Consider the following 23,413-nt stretch of genomic DNA (forward strand, 5'->3'; position numbering starts at 1 on the left):
TACTGTTTTCTTAAAGTAATGCTCCACGAAAGTATATTCTGCATTAACACATTGGGCTTTTCGGTAACTGTCTTGTAGCATGCTAACATTAATGTTAAATTTGTTTGCGACATTACTGTTGTACTTTAAGATACGATGTGAAGGTATTTAACCGCAATCAGTACCTTATAACACTCTTATCTTAAGGAAATCACCCTATTCTAAATATGTGCGTGGCACCGCTCTATTCACGAACTACATAAACGGTTATCTCGGTATTATTGATACTTTTACCATAATCCGTTCAACGCCCCATGTTTAGAGGTTGGATGATGAAACAGACATATTTAAGGCATAAATGTAATTCTATTGCAATTAATAATTGCTCTATGAGAAAAACAAAACAATAATATTCAGTAGACAACAACGTTCTATTTAAAGGGTCAGTACATAATAACACTCGCCCAGAAGGTAGAATTGAACTACTCTGACGTTAATCAGCTACGGGTTTGAAGCCCGCACTCCGGACCACCGAAGATCATCTGGGCGGTAATATGGTATTCCTTGGTTCTATATATAATGATAAATTGGAAGTTTTTATTTGTTTGGTGTGAAAGTCAAAACAGTTTAATTATTTCAACCTTTTAAAACTGAAATCAGTGAGTTAAGTAAATAAGTAAGTAAAGTAATTTTTCTTGAATTCTTATTAAAATAGTTTAGGTTAGTATTAACGAAATAAAATGTTATATGTCTTTTAAAGCAAACAATGAAATCTTTACTATAAACATTTTATTTTATTCGTAGTTAGAGATGTTCACGACGTCTAGTAGTAAGTTTCTCAACCATGACGCTTTCTTGTTCGAGAGTTTTCCTTGTTTGTCGTCGAATTTATACATGATGACGTGTAGTGAAGTATCTTATAAATGTTTGGAAGAATGACCACTGTAGTTTAACGGTATATTTTTTATTGTAATGTAGCACAAAAAATTTTATGGTAAAAGAGAAAGATATTTCGCACTTAATAAAAAAATATACTTGATTTGCCAATGACCAGTATTCGCTATTCAAGATTGCGGATGATGATACTCACAACCATGCCCATGACACGCTCGTGCTGACTAGAAGTGTTCCAGCGTCATGCGGAGGAAGTGCGAGGCGTATCATCTCTAATATTAATGCTACGCCAGAAAGTGATGGTTTGAGTAACCAAGTTCAACCTTCCGTTGAGGTTAGTACAGCTGACATTCTACAACAGGCTTTTCAAGAAGCGTCTGAAGAACTTGAACAAATTACTGTAACATATGAAAATGTGCAAAATGTTGTTGGTATTGCAGACGTTCATAGTCAATTCTCAAAAAATGATGAACTCGCTGTTACTGTTGGAGACTCTTCCAACATTCATATTAATCGTGTTAATTCACAAAATGTTGAAAATGGTCTTAGTATATCCAACGTGACTAATAATGTTGGGCCAGTCAACAGACAAGATGTTAACAGTAACAACAGTATTGTTAATGACAAAAAGGAAACGAGTCCTAATTTAGAAGTAACAGCACTGCCGCTTGGAAGTGAAATTCAAAATGTGAATTCTGTGTGTTCAGATCTTGTTAACCAAATAGCAGCAGTTGATGGGACAATGGAGTAAGACTGATCAACAGCGGTGATTTTCTAAGTAAAAGCAATCATAATGTTCAGCCTTATGTTCTACAGACTTTCATTGTAACAATTTCTGATGTGACCGATGGACTTACTGATAATATTTCTTTTGTAGCACCTGGCTTGTCAGGAAGTTCTTCCTTGGTCAGCCAGCTTTTTGACGGTGTGTCTGTTATTGCACAGGTGTTATCAGAAAATCCACCTACAGAATCCCTGTGTGATGTGTCATTTACAACAGTGCCTGCAAGTTCAATTTTTACTACTTGTAGTGCCAGCAGTAGACATATCAGTACAATATCAAGAACAACTAGTTTACCACTACCAGTCTCAACATCTGAGGTTTTCTCTGTTGTATCTCAGAGTTTGTCAGGAAATTCACAGACTATATCAGTAGTTCCACGTAGTTTGGCACAACCTTTAAGTCTTTCTGTGACACAAGCAACGTTGCCAGTTGAAGGTTTAAAGTACATTCAGAGATTTTCTGCTTCTGGAGGCTTGCAGAATGTGTTTCCAAGTGTCGAAAAACTAGTTATTTGTGGAAAATAAAATTAATTATTTTATATCGATTATTTCATAACTGTTTCTTATATTCTCTTCAAAACAAGAAACGCAAAAGGGATATTTTTTGTTATTTTAAAGAGAAATATATGTAATAAGGTTACAAGCTCAGAGTATGTGATGTTACACGTGTTAAGGCACTGATTGTCAGACCAAAATGACAATAAAAGTTGTGCACTTTGAAAACGGAGGAAAACATTGGATTTTCGCCAAAACGCATGCGTGTCCAATAAATTGGTTTGAGAGATCTGCATGTTCTGAAAGTGCAACATGTGCAAAATTTCTATAAAAGTGTTCTCGGTTTCCATAGCTCAGTGTTAAGCCACCGACACGCAATACAGTTACGCCAAGACTGACTGAAGCACAACGCAACAACGCCATTGGTCGCTTGGAAGCAGGCGAATCTCGATCAGATGTTGCCAGAGCTGTGAATGTCTACCCAAGCACCATGACAAGGCTATGGAATCGTCACCAACAAGATGGATCAACTTGTGACCGTCCACGATCTGGCAGACCTCGTGTGACCACGTCTGCAGAAAATCGCAACATCCGGTTACGTCACCTTTTGGATAGGACCACCACTGCGGCGTCTACTGCCTCAACCATACCAGGGCTGCGTAGGATTTTCGATCAGACCGTACGCAACCGTCTACGAGATTCTTAGGCCCCATGTGCAACCCATCATGGTGAACGTCTACGACGTTTTTCAACATGACTACGCCCGTCCTCACACAGCCCGACTCACCACTGTCTTCTTGAGACACCACAACATCAACGTTTTTCCCTGGCCCTCCAGATAACCAGATTTAAACCCCATCGAACATCTTTGGGACGAGTTGGACCGACGTCTGCGACGTCGACAACCTCAACCGCAGACTCTAACTCAGCTTGCAGCTGCTTTGCAGGCTGAGTGGACAGCCATTCCACAGGACGTGATTCGTCATCTCATTGCTTCCATGGGCAGGAGATGCCAAGCAGTAATTGATGCTCACGGGGGGCATACTCGTTATTGACGTTAAATGACGTTAAACTTCACCTAGTGAGCGTGGACTTCGCCTTTGCAGACTTTGGATGTTCAGCAGTGAATGTGCAAAGTTTCACACATGTCATACAGAACTACCCGGAATAAACTTGTTAACAATTTGTGTCACATTTTGCCTTTTCCGTTTCTTTTTTTGAAGAGTATATATTTCTACATTTCTTGATGAATCAGTACTAGACTTAATATAGTGAAGAAAACGTGATGAAGAAGGTAAGGTTTGGTTGAGGATTAGACCGCCTGTTTCTTTCTATACATGAGCGCCTTAATAATTGTTTCTTTAATCCTTATCGGTTACGACGTTTCTTGATCACTCAACACCAAACTAGACAGTGGGAATCATAATAACACGAAGAAGGTTATCAAGGACAATGGTATAATTTCGTTAATAACTACTGTACCTCATCTGTCAAGTTGACTTAAGGACATAAGAAAGACCATAAGGTGGGATAAACCCTATCGAATTTCATACTGAAAGAAGTAGTAAAAAACAATATGTCTTTCTTTCTGTTATTCTTACCTTTATGAATTTTTGTTGAACATTTAATCATTATTATGTTAAAAATGGAAGCAAAATTTCTCATGGTTTTTTGGAAACGAGATTTTTTATCTCCAGTCCAATGGACGGTACCCAGATAGTATTAAGTAAAGATATTTTATTAGAACAGGATTAAAACTTAATAGAAATATGTATTACTCTAAGTAAATAGAGAAAAATTATATAGTGTCAGATATCAAAATCTGTGTGTGTTTACTTCGGTTATATCAGTGTTTGAATACTTTTATCATAATCCAATTAACATCTCACGAGATACTTAACTCGTTGAATGTTTGCTTGGAAAAACAAAATAGTGGTACATCCTGTATAAACGTAATGGTAAAATAATTTATAAATATCCGAAGAAAAAGTTTTCAGTTATCATTTAAAGAGAAAGAATCAACTCTCAATGTTATGTACGTAAGTCGTCTCTAATGTAGAAATGAACTACTCTGATGTTAATTAGCTCCGTGTTTGTAGCCCGCACTCTAGACCACCAAAGATCATCTAGGGAAATGTAAAATTATATTTTTGGTTTATATGTCTAGGTGAATCTCTTGTATATTTATACGTTTGGTGTCATTACTGAGACGGCTTAAGAACGTTAATATTTTCAAATAAAATCAGGAAACTAAATATGCGGACGAAGTTTGCGGTGGGCGGTGATGACTAGCTGCTTTATTCTAGTCTTACACTGTCAAATAGTTACCTGTTAGCTGGTTTGTTATTTTTTACACAAGAACAATTGTCAAGTTTGACACAAAGCTGTACAAGTTTTGTATTAAGTTATCGTGATATTTGTAGACTGGTTTGTAACATTAAACCGTTGCTCTGATCTCTTTATAATGAGTGGAATTTTTAGCTCCCAACAGTGGTAAACGTTTCACTGTTGAGAGTTGGAAATTCCACTCATCAATAAGAGATCAGGGCACTGGGTTAATGTTACGAAACAGTCTACAAATTTCATGATAACTTATTACAAAATCTTGTACAGTTTAATGTCAAACTTGACAATTGTTCTTGTGTTAAAAAAAAACAGCTAACAGGAAATTATTAGAAAAGACACTCAGTGATAGTTATAATGTTCATGTTTAAACACTGTTAAGCATCCAGTTTTTGTTTATTTTACTTAAAATAACAAAGGTAATAAGTCTTTTACCTCTAAATGCTTTCAAGTATACAAGCACAGTTACGACAGAAAGTGTTCGTACCCCTGCGAGTAGTTTTTTCCTCCAAACTTAAAAAGTATGATGATTAGGCTAATAGACGTATAGTATATTATAAATATTATACTAACACACATCTACATAAACATAAATTTTTATCTAAATTGAACGAAAATAAACTGTTTATAAACAAATAACCAAACATAGGAGGGGCAGAAAGTGTTCGTGCATCTACTTTAATGGTCAGTTATGAAGCCTTTCAGGTGAATTACTTGGCGCAATCTCTCCTCATAGACCTCCATGATTGTTTAACAGTACTCGACTGGTATTTTCTTTCATTCTTCTTTACAGAAGGCCTCCAACTCTTGCAAGGTTTTCGGACGACGCTGATGAACCCTGGTCTTCAACTCATGCCAAACGTTTTCAATTGGGTTGAGATCGGATATCTGCGATGGCCACTCCAAAACGCTTATATGGTTCCTCTGCAACCAGGATTGCACATATTTCGATGTGTGCTTTGGGTCATTGTCGTGCTGGAAAATCCAACGACGCCCAAGCCGCATGTTCCGAGCATCATACTTGATATAAGTGCCTAATATATCAACGTACTCTTCTTTTTCATGATTCCGTTGACGCGGTGAAGGCTGCTTACATCAAAAGAGCTGAAGGAACCCCATAGCATGATCTAGCCACCTCCGTGTTTAACTGTAGGGACGGTGTTCTTTGGATGATTTCGTTCCCCCTTCTTACGGAAAATATAGCGAACATCATTGTGGCCGAAAAGCTCGATTTTAGTCTCGTCTGACCAAAGAATACTCTTCCAATAGGTAAAGAGTTTATCTACATGCTTTCTTGCATACCTCAATCGTGCTTCTAAATGAACAGGTTTTAAATATGGAGTTCTACAAGGATGGCATGCTTTGATAACAGAAGAGGGTAACATATTCGTAACTGTAGAGGTGCTTACTTCAACCCCAGTTTCCCTTACCAGTTTCTATATGTCATTACGTGTTAAACAAAGGTTCCTGCTAACTTCTCTGAGAACCTTCCTCTTGGCTCTCTCTGGAATTTTGGTGGGGCGTCTGGAACGAGAGAGGTTAGCAGTTGATCCTGTAAGCTTAAACTTGGCAATTATGCTTTGAACAGTAGATTTCGGCACATTAAGTTGTGTAGCAATACCGAAAAGAGACACACGAGACTTGTATTTTACAATAATTCGGTTTTTTTTAAATCACTGAACAGTTGTTTCCTATTCGTTATGATGACCAAGCAGATAATGACGGAGACGGCGCTAAATTGCCGAAAGTACATGTTTTGCTGGCTAAATTCCAATACTTATGAACCCAGTGTCTAGTTCTGGAGTGGTATAATGTAGTTTATTCGCCAAACTAAACAAAATTTTTACAGGAATATCAGTTTTTTCACACGTTCTGAAATGTACGAACACTTTCTACTGCTCCTATTTTTGGTTATTTGTTTATACACAGTTTATTTGTCGTTTAATTTACATAAAAAATTATGTAGATGTATAATATTTATTATACATGATACGTCTATCAGCCTAATCGTGATGCTTTTTAAGTTGTGAGCAAAAAACTACTCGGGACGCAAACACTTTCTGTCGTAACTATATGTATACACATACTGTTATTATTCCATTTATAGTAAGAAATATACTTTGTAAAAACAGCTACTTTCTGGTAAACTATAGGAAATAAATTATGGTTTTATGTTACAACTGTGCATATGTTCTTTTTTGTGTGTGATAAAACGGAATCAGTTTTTATCTTGATACACATTATAGTATACGTGTTCATAGTATGTGGATTATAAACTTTGTTTCTGTAATATAAGTGAAAAACAAATTAGACATACATTCCTAGTCTGTTTGGGGCGACAATAACAGAAAGTTATGAGGTATTCTTCCTTCTAACACTTTTTTACACACTCAAAACGTGAAGTATATTTATACATACATAAACATGTATGTTTTTATCAAATTACGAAAACAGATATTTCGTTACAGTACTTTGTTCGTAAGAATATCCCAGGATACAAATATTAATATTCTTGTTGTCAGCTAGATTTCTAATGCTGTAATTTGTTTCTTCGTTGCTAACTAGAGAAAGTTGTGAATCGTAATGATAACGTTACGATCAGAAGACTTAATAATAAAAGCTTGAAGCTATTAAAAGATGACGTCCATACATCCTACAAACAGACATATTTATAGGCTTAAGCACATCGTGGTACAAAGAAACTGAACTCAGAAATCAACTTATATAGAACAAAAACATCAAAATTCTCCTAAATACCAGAAACTTATTACAATCAATCTATATCACAAACCGAAGACCTTCAATATTTATTCAACCATTACATAATCCGCGATCGGACATCAACAATGAACCCTTTCTGATTAACGGCTTCAAAGCCTCAACGTGTTTTCGACATAATAAGAACTCTTAAACTTAATCATAAAGTGTTATATTTTAGACAACTTCATTTAAGCTACTTTGTTTTACTTATAATCTTTTTATTATTTTACTCAGTTGTATGCCGTCAAATAGGTCTTTAAATGTACAGATGTAACTAAAATAATACTTCATAGGTCCCTCACACAAATGTTCGACTTCCTTGTTTTTCTATTCGCAAACTGTCACGTACCAATTTTCATTGTATTAATTTGCACTCTGTTCTCACTTTGATTTCAAACGTCACACCTCATAACATGCCTTATAAATAATCTATGAGCGAGGTGAAAAGAAATATTTCATTCCTGAACATCCTTGGTATTATTATAATATCCAAGTACCCACCACGATTGAAACAGAAAGAGAAATTCTTAAGTAGATAGAGTTGTTTCTAGCCTAGAGAGCGAATCAGTCAACGTGTGTTTAATGAATTATTTGGATCGCTGTTAGCTATTGACGAAACTGAATTACTTCCTATATTATCTTATTTTTCCTTCTGACGTTAGTACTGTAGTTATCGTGGCTGTAAATGTGACCAACAACTTTTAAAGAAAGGAATAAACTAATTTCTTATCATTACGTGGACCAGACACTGAATTCGTGATAACGAGGAATTTACTTTAAAGACGGCTTGTACGGGTATTAAAATATTAATTAAAATAGAGCACAAAACTGTTTGCTCTTTTTCTTAACCCTAAGATAACCTAGAAAGGTCGAAACGTTATTCCGTACTCTATTTTAATTGAAATTTTAATACCCATACCAGCCGTTTTCAGATTACACAAAGTGAATTATTGTCACAAGATAATTTAAAATAATTAACCAAAAAGACTGATGCTACAACATTATTTTGAGTCTAATGTCTTTCATTTCACCTGTCTACACAGAGAGTATAATATTTATAAATATTGTTATGTTTCATTATCTGTGTAACAGATGAAAAACATGAGTCTCCACGTTTCGGCATGAACCCAGTCAGAAAAAAGAAACCTTTGAAATTGTCCTATTCTATAACAACATGAACAGTTGAAAATTATATCATTGTGAATTTGATATATATCATAAAATTCATTATCTTTGGTAATATAAAGTGGGGTCAGTTTATTTGTTTCTGAATTTCGCGCAAAGCTACACGAGGGTTATCTCCGCTAGCCGTCTTTAATTTAGCAGCGTAAGACTAGAGGGAAGGCAGCTAGTCATCACCACCCACCGCCAACTCTTTGGCCACTTTTTTACCAATGAATAGTGGGATTGACCGTCACATTGTAACGCCCCCACGGCTGAAAGGGCGAGCATGGTTGATGCGATGAGGATTCGAACCCGCGACCCTCAGATTATGAGTCAAACGCCTTAACCCACTTGGCCATGCCGGCTCGACAGGGTCAGCCATCTTGCAATGTAGGCTACTTTATTCAAATATTTTTTTCTGCATCGATCAATCTGTAAGGCTTTAGAAAGAAAACATTTAGACATAAAAAGTAAAAATATGCATAAGTTCAAATTATAACCAAGAACAGTTTACAAGAGATGACCAAATATACACAAAAATTTTCGTTTTCGTGAAATACTAGAAAAAGTATAAACATCATCCAAACATATATTGCTACTACAGAGTAATTAATGTTTAAAAAACGTGTTTATAAAATATTTATTTAGATTTTATTATGAGAAGAACAATCAATCAGCACTTACCGTCACATGGAGAACATTCAGCTGGTTCACAGTGAAAACGTTATTTGTGAACTTACTAATCCGTACAACGTTGAGAATGACGTTTAACTAGGGAAGAAATAAGTTAATTTGTTATCGTTTCGTGTACTGTATTTTGTCTTCTTTTCACTTAATAATTTAAAATAACCAAGTGAACCAAAGTACAATATTACAAAAATATATTACATGTTGTTACAAAGACTGGGACAAATACACTGCTGGCCAAAATCTTAAGGCCAATGAAGGCCAAATTGATCTCCTTCCATGGAACAATGGAGCTTCAGGTTATACAGGGCGTCAATCAGCAGCCGGCTACATGGAAATGTTGGAGAGAGCATCCTTATTAACTGAAGGCCCTCGCTTGTGTGGAAATGACTGGATCTTTCAGCTGAACAACGCTCCAATCCACAATGCTTGCAGGATAGAGGACTTTTGCATGGCGAATAACGTGATTCTTTTGGACCATCCAGCGTGTTTGCCCGAACTGAATCCCATTGAAAATATTTAGGGGTGGATGGTAAGGGAAGTGTATAGAAATGGACGTCAATTCCAAACAGTGCATGATCTTCGTGAAGCCATCTTCACAACTTGGAATAACATTCCAGCCAACCTTCTGCAAACGCTTATATCGACCATGCCAAAACGAATGTTTGAAGTTATTCACAATGATGGCCGTGCAACTCACTACTGAGACCTCTTGAGGGGGATTTCCTACTCGGTTCAGGACTTCCTTTTCATGTGGTCTTAAACTTTGACCAGCTAGTATTTAGGCTAATTTCATAGTGTTCACATTTTACCTATTAAATGCTAAAAAGTTTTTTATTTTATTTTCCCTTTTCTTATTTTCATCTTTCGAAGCTCTACTCAAATAAGTGGTTGAGTCTAACAACGCAAAATGCATATTTTTTCTTTATGTTCATTGGCCTTAAGATTTTGACCAGAAGTGTATGTAATGATATAACATAAACGTTACTTTTATATAAAGAAAGACTGTTTCATGTGGCAAAACGAAAACCTAAACAGAAAAATAATATAAAGTTAAGCAAGCTAAGAAAGTCGTGTTTAAGTAATAATTTCAAAGAAATTTAGTGAAATAAAAGAGAGAGGCTATCCATTTAGAGACTGCAGTACTTAATAGTAATGATAGACTAGGATTCCAAGTGTTTTACCCTGCCGAAATCAAAGAAAATGGTCACCCATTATATTTATTCCTTGGCCAACGTTCTTTTGACGAATTAAACTACACAAACAAGTAAGAGCAAAAAAAAAAATTAAAAAAGTAGGTGAAAACAAATGTGAAACGTTTATCTCACTAACTAAAGAAGAAAATATAAAGCAAAGTGTGTGTGTATCCGGTAAAATATACACAGTGTTGTAGACTGGCGTGGTAAACTATGGTTGTTCTATCACATTTCACTTTATAATACATTCTGCTTACCGCTTCCTATATTGTGAAAGGTCCTTTCCAAGTATTTCATGCACGAATAAAACAACACAAAAAACAACCTGTCGGACTCATGAGCGATAAAAAGACCATTCAAAGTATTTGTTACGATACGTTATGCGCATGTACGTTAATATTGTAAAGAGGTCGATAACAATTACAATTCAAAATTTTCTAAAACAACAGTTTTTCGACTACAACCTGATCACGTCAGCGGGGCTAGCGTCTCGCCGGCTCAGTCAATCGATAAAAGATTTCTCCAGCTTACTTGACTGGTCTGTGTGCATCTGCTTTTGACAATCCGATAAAAAAGTCAGTTATTATATATATATGCAGATTTAAAATAAATGGTAAACATATCATACACGTATTAAATATCTTTTGAACCCAACGGATAGCTCTACTTATCGATGAATAGATTTAGATTTGAATTTCTGGCAGAGCAACACAAGGGCTTTTTTCTGCACTACTTGTCCCTAATTTAGTAGTGAAAAACTAGAGATAAGGAGCTAGTCATCATCACCCACTACCAACAAATAGTGAGTAGGATTGACTGTCACATTATAATACCTCATGAATTAAAGGGTGAGTAAGTTTAGTGGGACGGGTATTCCAATTCCCGAACCTCAAATTGTGAGTGAAGCACCCTAATGTCCTCAGAGAACAGACACATGATAGATTCTAAAGTATATAGTTTATACATGTATAACATAAAATTAAGCAACCATGATTATTAATAAATTATGAATTTTAAAACAACGTAAATATCCTACTACAATAAGTAATCAAACAAGAATTAAAACCGCAATCACAAATCTATAAACTTTTGTCAGATATAAAAGACTGTTTGGTGTAGATAGTATTATTTTTTTGTTTTTGTAACTCATTTTTATTGAGGCTATCGAATGCTGTGTTAATAATCCGTTGATGTTGAGGATATGGAGATTTGTAGAAGATATAAGTAATAAACATGTATATAACAACGATCAAACGAGCCAAAATAGAGAGAAAAATTAAAGTCACGCGAAATAAAAGATCGGTCAGAGAAAAGTTAAATCTAAAGTTAACGATTTTGGGAATAAAAGGGTTAATATCTTAGAACAAGACTAATAATTTTGAATGATATAAGAAGAAGAAATTGTCTCGCAAAAGGGTGTTCTAAAGTAATTGAACAAAAGGGTGTTCTAAAGTAATTGAACAAAAGGGTGTTCTAAAGTAATTGAACAAAAGGGTGTTCTAAAGTAATTGAACAAAAGGGTGTTCTAAAGTAATTGAACTCACCTGAGTGGATGATTATTAGAAGTAAAAATTATGAAATATAGTTCGGCTTGTCAACTCAATTTTAAAGTAATTGAATTGTCATAACTGGACTTTTGACAAGACAAAGTGTTTAAGATACAACTATGATATCTATAGCGTAAAGAATCTTTGTATAATATACACGTTTACGTTGTTTCAAATACATATATTATTTTAATTGTCGATTTTATTGCCGTCAATTCAGAGACACCAACTGCAGAAGAATCCTCAGCCTAACACACCTATATATTTACATTACTATATATACTACAAAAAACAGTTAACGACAAATTTATTCCCAATTTGCCATGTCTATACACTTATCTGTAGACCAAAGTAAGCATTAAATTTTATAAATTTCTGATTGTGGTTCTAATTCTTGCGAAAGTTATAATTATTAGGGATATGGCTATTACTGAAAGTTTATGGAGGTTGCGTCCATTTCATGGACATATAAAAACTGAACAAATAAACGAGTAAAATAAAAGAAAATTTTTAAATGAAAGCAGGGATCGTTTGTTATTCCTAGAATTGCTATAAGTATCAAAAACAAAATAAATACTAAAATAAAAATATACAAACAAGTGATACCAGTTGGATATGTTTTAAAACGATTCGTACATGTAAACGAAGCAGTTTAAATTTTCCAACGAAATTAAGGATTGAATATTATTTAAAAATTTCTCCAACCAGCATCGCTTTGTTTGTGTACCTTTTATTGTTAAATTTATTTTGTTTTGGGCCTGACATGGCCAGGTGGTTAGGGCTCTGGACTCGTAATCTGAGTGTCGCGGGTTCCAATCCCCGTCACATTAAACATGTTCGCTGTTTCAGCCGTGGAATAGTTGTAATGTGGAGTCAATCCCACTATTCATTGATAAAAGGGTAGCTCAAAAGTTGAGCTTACATTGCTTAGTTAGGGACGGTTAGCACTGATAGCCTTCATGTAGCTTTGCGTGAAATTCAAACAAAACAAATATTCTCTCTTTAAATATTTCTATGTATAAACACCGATCTCTACTTTCCGTTAAACTTTTATTTCTCTTTCCTATTTTTATACCTGCTCATCAGGAAGTTTGGTCACATTCCTTGACTAACCAGGTCCGTGCGCAGAATGTTTTAAAGAGGAGTTCCAATTTGTGAGATCAAAAGCCAACACATACTGTACAAGTAAAGTCTAGAACTTGCTTGCTTAAAATATTTTGTTCTAAATACGTGCTAAGATATTCAGTTTGAAAGCCATTTTACAAGAACAATTTCATGGCTCTTTACATAAATTCTTCAAGCATCCCGTGGAAAGTCAATAAATCATTATCCTGTTTAAATACCACATGGGAGCTAGAATTACCTTAAAATAAATATATACGTTTTATTATAGTAAAATACTGTATTATCTACATGCAGAGTAGTTATTAATTGTTAAATTACATTATTAATTTAAATACCTCTGTACAGCAATAGTATATTAGCTGTTTCAGTCATTGGTTACCGTGTACGTATATGTACACACTATTGAAATTACATATCAGCATGCTTCCTTCTCTTGGTACGGCCCAGCATGCTCGCCCTTTCAGTCGGGGAAGAGGCGTTGTAATGTTTCGATAAATTCCACTATTCGTCGGTAAAAGTGTAGCCCAAGAGTTTACGGTGGGTGATGATGACTAGCTGCCTTCCCTCTAGTCTTACTCTGCTAAATTAGGGACGGTAAGCGCAGATAGCCCTCGAGTAGCTTACGTGAAATTCAACAAACAAACAAATCATTCTCTTAGGGTTCGTTTCCATGTTTATATGCAGTTTGAATGTTGATTGCAGTGTCGTAATGATTATGGATTAAAGTTAGAATATAAAATCTTTCTTGTCTTCTGTCCATCTAGAACCAGGTTTTGACATGTGACTTTGTTTTCATTTGTTAAGTTTTACAACTTGCTTTAATGTGCCTTCCAAGGCAGAGACGTCAACAATAGAAATGGCCCACATATATCTCTGAACCTTTGAAAGAGTCTGTATACATCTTAAGCGAATATTCATAAGACGAATAGCAGATACTAAACATTCACATTCAAATGAACTTAGTGGCACTGTTGGAAAGAGTTTCAGTAAGCGAAAAATATTTGGTACATTGAAGTACGTTTAAAAAATCAACCAGAATGTGAAGCCTATCCTAGAAAGGTATAGAAAGTAATTTTGTCTTCCAACGATGAAGTGTTTCATCAAAAATCTTCCCTTGATGACGAGAAACCCACTCGAAATAAAAATGTATCTTAGTACGAGTCTCCTTATCAGTAAAAAGCTTCCCTGTAAAAAATTATAGCTTGTCTAATATCAGAGATAGAAACCTCTTTTGCGAGATTAGATGATGTAAGCTTCTGAATTGATGGTTTTCGTGTACATCAAATCTGAAGGAAAGGTTACCCGTCAAGAAAAGGAATGGTTACTGTTTTCTTAAAGTAATGCTCCACGAAAGTATATTCTGCATTGACACATTGGGCTTTTCGGTAACTGTCTTGCAGCATGCTAACATTAATGTTAAAATTGTTTGCGGCATTACTGTTGTGCTTTAAGATACGATGTGAAGTTATTTGACCGCAATCAGTACCTTATAACACTCCTACCTTAAGGAAATCACCCTATTCTAAATATGTGCGTGGTACCGCTCTATTCACGAACTACATAAACGGTTATCTCGGTATTATTGATACTTTTACCATAATCCGTTCAACGTCCCATGTTTAGAGGTTGGATGATGAAATACACATATTTAAGGCATAAATGTAATTCTATTGCAATTAATAATTGCTCTATGAGAAAAAACAACAACAATATTCAGTAGACAACAACGTTCTATTTAAAGGGTCAGTACATAATAACACTCGCCCAGAAGGTAGAATTGAACTACTCTGACGTTAATCAGCTACGGGTTTGAAGCCCGCACTCCGGACCACCGAAGATCATCTGGGCGGTAATATGGTATTCCTTGGTTCTATATATAATGATAAATTGGAAGTTTTTTATGTGTTTGGTGTGAAAGTCAAAACAGTTTAATTATTTCCACCTTTTAAAACTAAAATCAGTGAATTAAGTAAATAAGTAAGTAAAGTAATTTTTCTTGAATTCTTATTAAAATAGTTTAGGTTAGTATTAACGAAATAAAATGTTATATGTCTTTTAAAGCAAACAATGAAATCTGTACTATAAACATTTTATTTTATTCGTAGTTAGAGATGTTCACGACGTCTAGTAGTAAGTTTCTCAACCATGACGCTTTCTTGTTCGAGAGTTTTCCTTGTTTGTCGTCGAATTTATACATGATGACGTGTAGTGAAGTATCTTATAAATGTTTGGAAGAATGACCACTGTAGTTTAACGGTATATTTTTTATTGTAATGTAGCACAAAAAATTTTATGGTAAAAGAGAAAGATATTTCGCACTTAATAAAAAAATATACTTGATTTGCCAATGACCAGTATTCGCTATTCAAGATGGCGGATGATGATACTCACAACCATGCCCATGACACGCTCGTGCTGACTAGAAGTGTTCCAGCGTCATGCGGAGGAAGTGCGAGGCGTATCATCTCTAATATTAATGCTACGCCAGAAAGTGATGGTTTGAGTAACCAAGTTCAACCTTCCGTTGAGGTTAGTACAGCTGACATTCTACAACAGGCTTTTCAAGAAGCGTCTGAAGAACTTGAACAAATTACTGTAACATATGAAAATGTGCAAAATGTTGTTGGTATTGCAGACGTTCATAGTCAATTCTCAAGAAATGATGAACTCGCTGTTACTGTTGGAGACTCTTCCAACATTCATATTAATCGTGTTAATTCACAAAATGTTGAAAATGGTCTTAGTATATCCAACGTGACTAATAATGTTGGGCCAGTCAACAGACAAGATGTTAACAGTAACAACAGTATTGTTAATGACAAAAAGGAAACGAGTCCTAATTTAGAAGTAACAGCACTGCCGCTTGGAAGTGAAATTCAAAATGTGAATTCTGTGTGTTCAGATCTTGTTAACCAAATAGTAGCAGTTGATGGGACCAATGGAGTAAGACTGATCAACAGTGGTGATTTTCTAAGTACAAGCAATCATAATGTTCAGCCTTATGATCTACAGAGTTTCATTGTAGCAATTCCTGATGTGACCGATGGACTTACTGATAATATTTCTTTTGTAGCACCTGGCTTGTCAGGAAGTTCTTCCTTGGTCAGCCAGCTTCCTGACGGTGTGTCTGTTATTGCACAGGGGTTATCAGAAAATCCATCTGTAGAATCCCTGTGTGATGTGTCATTTACAACAGTGCCTGCAAGTTCAATTTTTACTACGTGTAGTGCCAGCAGTAGACATATCAGTACAATATCAAGAACAACTAGCTTACCACTACCAGTCTCAACATCTGAGGTTTTCTCTGTTGTATCTCAGAGTTTGTCAGGAAATTCACAGACTATATCAGTGGTTCCACGTAGTTTGGCACAACCTTTAAGTCTTTCTGTGACACAAGCAACGTTGCCAGATGAAGGTTTAAAGCACATTCAGAGATTTCCTGTTTCTGGAGGCTTGCAGAATGTGTTTCCAAGTGTTTCACCCTGCCGAAAAACTAGTTATTTGTGGAAAATAAAATTAATTATTTTATATCGATTATTTCATAACTGTTTCTTATATACTCTTCAAAACAAGAAACGCAAAAGGGATATTTTTGTTATTTTAAAGAGAAATATATGTAATAAGGTTACAAGCTCAGAGTATGTGATGTTACACGTGTTAAGGCACTGATTGTCAGACCAAAATGACAATAAAAGTTGTGCACTTTGAAAACGGAGGAAAACATTGGATTTTCGCCAAAACGCATGCGTGTCCAATAAATTTGTTTGAGAGATCTGCATGTTCTGAAAGTGCAACATGTGCAAAATTTCTATAAAAGTGTTCTCGGTTTCCATAGCTCAGTGTTAAGCCACCGACACGCAATACAGTTACGCCAAGACTGACTGAAGCACAACGCAACAACACCATTTGTGGCTTGGAAGCAGGCGAATCTCGATCAGATGTTGCCAGAGCTGTGAATATCTACCCAAGCACCATGACAAGGCTATGGAATCGTCACCAACAACATGGATCAACTTGTGACCGTCCACGATCTGGCAGACCTCGTGTGACCACGTCCGCAGAAGATCGCAATATCCGGTTACGTCACCTTCTGGATAGGACCACCACTGCGACGTCTATTACTTCAACCATACAAGGGCTGCGTAAAATTTCCGATCAGACCGTACGCAACCGTTTACGAGATTCTTAGGCCCCATGTGCAACCCATCATGGTGAACGTCTACGACGTTTTTCAACATGACAACGCCCGTCCTCACACAGCCCGACTCACCACTGTCTTCTTGAGACACTACAACATCAACGTTTTTCCCTGGCCCTCCAGATAACCAGGTTTAAACCCCATCGAACATCTTTGGGACGAGTTGGACCGACGTCTGCGACGTCGACAACCTCAACCGCAGACTCTGCCTCAGCTTGCAGCTGCTTTGCAGGCTGAGTGGACAGCCATTCCACAGGATGTGATTCGTCATCTCATTGCTTCCATGAGCAGGAGATGCCAAGCAGTTATTGATGCTCACGGGGCATACTCGTTATTGACGTTAAATGACGTTAAACTTCACCTAGTGAGCGTGGACTTCGCCTTTGCAGACTTTGGATGTTCAGCAGTGAATGTGCAAAGTTTCACACATGTCATACAGAACTACCCGGAATAAACTTGTTAACAATTTGTGTCACATTTTGCCTTTTGCGTTTCTTTTTTTGAAGAGTATATATTTCTACATTTCTTGATGAATCAGTACTAGACTTAATATAGTGAAGAAAACGTGATGAAAAAGGTAAGGTTTGGTTGAGGATTAGACCGCCTGTTTCTTTCTATACATGAGCGCCTTAATAATTGTTTCTTTAATCCTTATCGGTTACCACGTTTCTTGATCACTCAACACCAAACTAGACAGTGGGAATCATAATAACACGAAAAGGTTATCAAGGACAATGGTATAATTTCGTTAATAACTACTGTACCTCATCTGTCAAGTTGACTTAAGGACATAAGAAAGACCATAAGGTGGGATAAACCCCTATCGAATTTCATACTGAAAGAAGTAGTAAAAAACAATATGTCTTTCTTTCTGTTATTCTTACCTTTATGAATTTTTGTTGAACATTTAATCATTATTATGTTAAAAATGGAAGCAAAATTTCTCATGGTTTTTTGGAAACGAGATTTTTTATCTCCAGTCCAATGGACGGTACTCCAGATAGTATTAAGTAAAGATATTTTTATTAGAACAGGATTAAAACTTAATAGAAATATGTATTACTCTAAGTAAATAGAGAAAAATTATATAGTGTCAGATATCAAAATCTGTGTGTGTTTACTTCGGTTATATCAGTGTTTGAATACTTTTATCATAATCCAATTAACATCTCACGAGATACTTAACTCGTTGAATGTTTGCTTGGAAAAACAAAATAGTGGTACATCTTGTATAAACGTAATGGTAAAATAATTTATAAATATCCGAAGAAAAAGTTTTCAGTTATCATTTGAAGAGAAAGAATCAACTCTCAATGTTATGTACGTAAGTCGTCTCTAATGTAGAATTGAACTACTCTGATGTTAATTAGCTCCGTGTTTGTAGCCCGCACTCTAGACCACCAAAGATCATCTGGGGAAATGTAAAATTATATTTTTGGTTTATATGTCTAGGTGAATCTCTTGTATATTTATACGTTTGGTGTCATTACTGAGACGGCTTAAGAACGTTAATATTTTCAAATAAAATCAGGAAACTAAATATGCGGACGAAGTTTGCGGTGGGCGGTGATGACTAGCTGCTATATTCTAGTCTTACACTGTCAAATAGTTACCTGTTAGCTGGTTTGTTATTTTTTACACAAGAACAATTGTCAAGTTTGACACAAAGCTGTACAAGTTTTGTATTAAGTTATCGTGATATTTGTAGACTGGTTTGTAACATTAAACCGTTGCTCTGATCTCTTTATGATGAGTGGAATTTTTAGCTCCCAACAGTGGTAAACGTTTCACTGTTTCACGTCAGAAACTGTTCGTACCCCTGCGAGTAGTTTTTTCCTCGAAACTTAAAAAGTATGATGATTAGGCTAATAGACGTATAGTATATTATAAATATTATACTAACACACATCTACATAAACATAAATTTTTATCTAAATTGAACGAAAATAAACTGTTTATAAACAAATAACCAAACATAGGAGGGGCAGAAAGTGTTCGTGCATCTACTTTAATGGTCAGTTATGAAGCCTTTCAGGTGAATTACTTGGCGCAATCTCTCCTCATAGACCTCCATGATTGTTTAACAGTACTCGACTGGTATTTTCTTTCATTCTTCTTTACAGAAGGCCTCCAACTCTTGCAAGTTTTTCGGACGACGCTTATGAACCCTGGTCTTCAACTCATGCCAAACGTTTTCAATTGGGTTGAGATCGGATATCTACGATGGCCACTCCAGAACGCTTATATGGTTCCTCTGCAACCAGGATTGCACATATTTCGATGTGTGCTTTGGGTCATTGTCGTGCTGGAAAATCCAACGACGCCCAAGCCGCATGTTCCGAGCATCATACTTGATATAAGTGCCTAATATATCAACGTACTCTTCTTTTCACATGATTCCGTTGACGCGGTGAAGGCTGCTTACATCAAAAGAGCTGAAGGAACCCCATAGCATGATCTAGCCACCTCCGTGTTTAACTGTAGGGACGGTGTTCTTTGGATGATTTCGTTCCCCCTTCTTACGGAAAATATAGCGAACATCATTGTGGCCGAAAAGCACGATTTTAGTCTCATCTGACCAAAGAATACTCTTCCAATAGGTAAAGAGTTTATCTACATGCTTTCTTGCATACCTCAATCGTGCTTCTAAATGAACAGGTTTTAAATATGGAGTTCTACAAGGATGGCATGCTTTGATAACAGAAGAGGGTAACATATTCGTAACTGTAGAGGTGCTTACTTCAACCCCAGTTTCCCTTACCAGTTTCTATATGTCATTACGTGTTAAACAAGGGTTCCTGCTAACTTCTCTGAGAACCTTCCTCTTGGCTCTCTCTGGAATTTTGGTGGGGCGTCTGGAACGAGAGAGGTTAGCAGTTGATCCTGTAAGCTTAAACTTGGCAATTATGCTTTGAACAGTATATTTCGGCACATTAAGTTGTGTAGCAATATCGGAAAGAGACACACGAGACTTGTATGTTACAATAATTCGTTTTTTTTAAATCACTGAACAGTTGTTTCCTATTCGTTATGATGACCAAGCAGATAATGACGGAGACGGCGCTAAATTGCCGAAAGTACATGTTTTGCTGGCTAAATTCCAATACTTATGAACCCAGTGTCTAGTTCTGGAGTGGTATAATGTAGTTTATTCGCCAAACTAAACAAAATTTTTACAGGAATATCAGTTTTTTCACACGTTCTGAAATGTACGAACACTTTCTACTGCTCCTATTTTTGGTTATTTGTTTATACACAGTTTATTTGTCGTTTAATTTACATAAAAATTATGTAGATTTATAATATTTATTATACATGATACGTCTATCAGCCTAATCGTGATGCTTTTTAAGTTGTGAGCAAAAAACTACTCGGTACGCAAACACTTTCTGTCGTAACTATATGTATACACATACTGTTATTATTCCATTTATAGTAAGAAATATACTTTGTAAAAACAGCTACTTTCTGGTAAACTATAGGAAATAAATTATGGTTTTATGTTACAACTGTGCATATGTTCTTTTTTGTGTGTGATAAAACGGAATCAGTTTTATCTTGATACACATTATAGTATACGTGTTCATAGTATGTGGATTATAAACTTTGTTTCTGTAATATAAGTGAAAAACAAATTAGACATACATTCCTAGTCTGTTTGGGGCGACAATAACAGAAAGTTATGAGGTATTCTTCCTTCTAACACTTTTTTACACACTCAAAACGTGAAGTATATTTATACATACATAAACATGTATGTTTTTATCAAATTACGAAAACAGATATTTCGTTACAGTACTTTGTTCGTAAGAATATCCCAGGATACAAATATTAATATTCTTGTTGTCAGCTAGATTTCTAATGCTGTAATTTGTTTCTTCGTTGCTAACTAGAGAAAGTTGTGAATCGTAATGATAACGTTACGATCAGAAGACTTAATAATAAAAGCTTGAAGCTATTAAAACATGACGTCCATACATCCTACAAACAGACATATTTATAGGCTTAAGCACATCGTGGTACAAAGAAACTGAACACAGAAATCAACTTATATAGAACAAAAACATCAAAATTCTCCTAAATACCAGAAACTTATTACAATCAATCTATATCACAAACCGAAGACCTTCAATATTTATTCAACCATTACATAATCCGCGATCGGACATCAACAATGAACCCTTTCTGATTAACGGCTTCAAAGCCTCAACGTGTTTTCGACATAATAAGAACTCTTAAACTTAATCATAAAGTGTTATATTTTAGACAACTTCATTTAAGCTACTTTGTTTTACTTATAATCTTTTTATTATTTTACTCAGTTGTATGCCGTCAAATAGGTCTTTAAATGTACAGATGTAACTAAAATAATACTTCATAGGTCCCTCACACAAATGTTCGACTTCCTTGTTTTTCTGTTCGCAAACTGTCACGTACCAATTTTCATTGTATTAATTTGCACTCTGTTCTCACTTTGATTTCAAACGTCACACCTCATAACATGCCTTATAAATAATCTAAGAGCGAGGTGAAAAGAAATATTTTATTCCTGAACATCCTTGGTATTATTATAATATCCAAGTACCCACCACGATTGAAACAGAAATTTTAAGAGAAATTTTTAAGTAGATAGAGTTGTTTCTAGCCTAGAGAGCGAATCAGTCAACGTGTTTTTAATGAATTATTTGGATCGCTGTTAGCTATTGACGAAACTGAATTACTTCCTATATTATCTTATTTTTCCTTCTGACGTTAGTACTGTAGTTATCGTGGCTGTAAATGTGACCAACAACTTTTAAAGAAAGGAATAAACTAATTTCTTATCATTACGTGGACCAGACACTGAATTCGTGATAACGAGGAATTTACTTTAAAGACGGCTTGTACGGGTATTAAAATATTAATTAAAATAGAGCACAAAACTGTTTGCTCTTTTTCTTAACCCTAAGATAACCTAGAAAGGTCGAAACGTTATTCCGTACTCTATTTTAATTGAAATTTTAATACCCATACCAGCCGTTTTCAGATTACACAAAGTGAATTATTGTCACAAGATAATTTAAAATAATTAACCAAAAAAGACTGATGCTACAACATTATTTTGAGTCTAATGTCTTTCATTTCACATGTCTACACAGAGAGTATAATATTTATAAATATTGTTATGTTTCATTATCTGTGTAACAGATGTAACACATGAGTCTCCACGTTTCGGCATGAACCCAGTCAGAAAAAAGAAACCTTTGAAATTGTCCTATTCTATAACAACATGAACAGTTGAAAATTATATCATTGTGAATTTGATATATATCATAAAATTCATTATCTTTGGTAATATAAAGTGGGGTCAGTTTATTTGTTTCTGAATTTCGCGCAAAGCTACACGAGGGTTATCTCCGTTAGCCGTCTTTAATTTAGCAGCTAGTCATCACCACCCACCGCCAACTCTTTGGCTACTTTTTTACCAATGAATAGTGGAATTGACCGTCACATTGTAACGCCCCCACGGCTAAAAGGGTGAGCATGGTTGATGCGATGAGGATTCGAACCCTCGACCCTCAGATTATGAATCAAACGCCTTAACCCACTTGGCCATGCCGGCTCGACAGGGTCAGCCATCTTGCAATGTAGGCTACTTTCCTCAAATATTTTTTTCTGCACCGATCAATCTGTAAGGCTTTAGAAAGAAAACATTTAGACATAAAAAGTATAAATATGCATAAGTTCAAATTATAACCAAGAACAGTTTACAAGAAATGACCAAATATACACAAAAATTCTCGTTTTCGTGAAATACCAGAAAAAGTATAAACATCATCCAAACATATATTGCTACTACAGAGTAATTAATGTTTAAAAAACGTGTTTATAAAATATTTATTTAGATTTTATTATGAGAAGAACAGTCAATCAGCACTTACCGTCACATGGAGAACATTCAGCTGGTTTACAGTGAAAACGTTATTTGTGAACTTACTAATCCGTACAACGTTGAGAATGACGTTTAACTAGGAAAGAAATAAGTTAATTTGTTATCGTTTCGTGAACTGTATTTTGTCTTCTTTTCACTTAATAATTTAAAATAACCAAGTGAACCAAAGTACAATATTACAAAAATATATTACATGTTGTTACAAAGACTGGGACAAATACACTGCTGGCCAAAATCTTAAGGCCAATGAAGGCCAAATTGATCTCCTTCCATGGAACAATGGAGCTTCAGGTTATACAGGGGCGTCAAT

The 23,413-nt window shown here is 35.4% G+C and overlaps 2 non-coding genes across 2 annotated transcripts; both read right to left on the bottom strand.

The window, feature by feature from the left end:
• Positions 1 to 440: 440 nt before the first annotated feature.
• TRNASTOP-UCA (transfer RNA opal suppressor (anticodon UCA)) lies at positions 441 to 527 on the bottom strand. The gene has a single exon. It is a non-coding gene; the product is annotated as a tRNA-Sec (tRNA).
• Positions 528 to 14,734: 14,207 nt separating this feature from the next.
• Positions 14,735 to 14,821, bottom strand: TRNASTOP-UCA (transfer RNA opal suppressor (anticodon UCA)). The gene has a single exon. It is a non-coding gene; the product is annotated as a tRNA-Sec (tRNA).
• Between the last annotated feature and the right edge of the window lie 8,592 nt (positions 14,822 to 23,413).

The sequence above is a fragment of the Tachypleus tridentatus genome, chromosome 9, assembly GCF_004210375.1.
Source record: "Tachypleus tridentatus isolate NWPU-2018 chromosome 9, ASM421037v1, whole genome shotgun sequence".
Taxonomy (NCBI): Eukaryota; Metazoa; Arthropoda; class Merostomata; order Xiphosura; family Limulidae; genus Tachypleus; species Tachypleus tridentatus.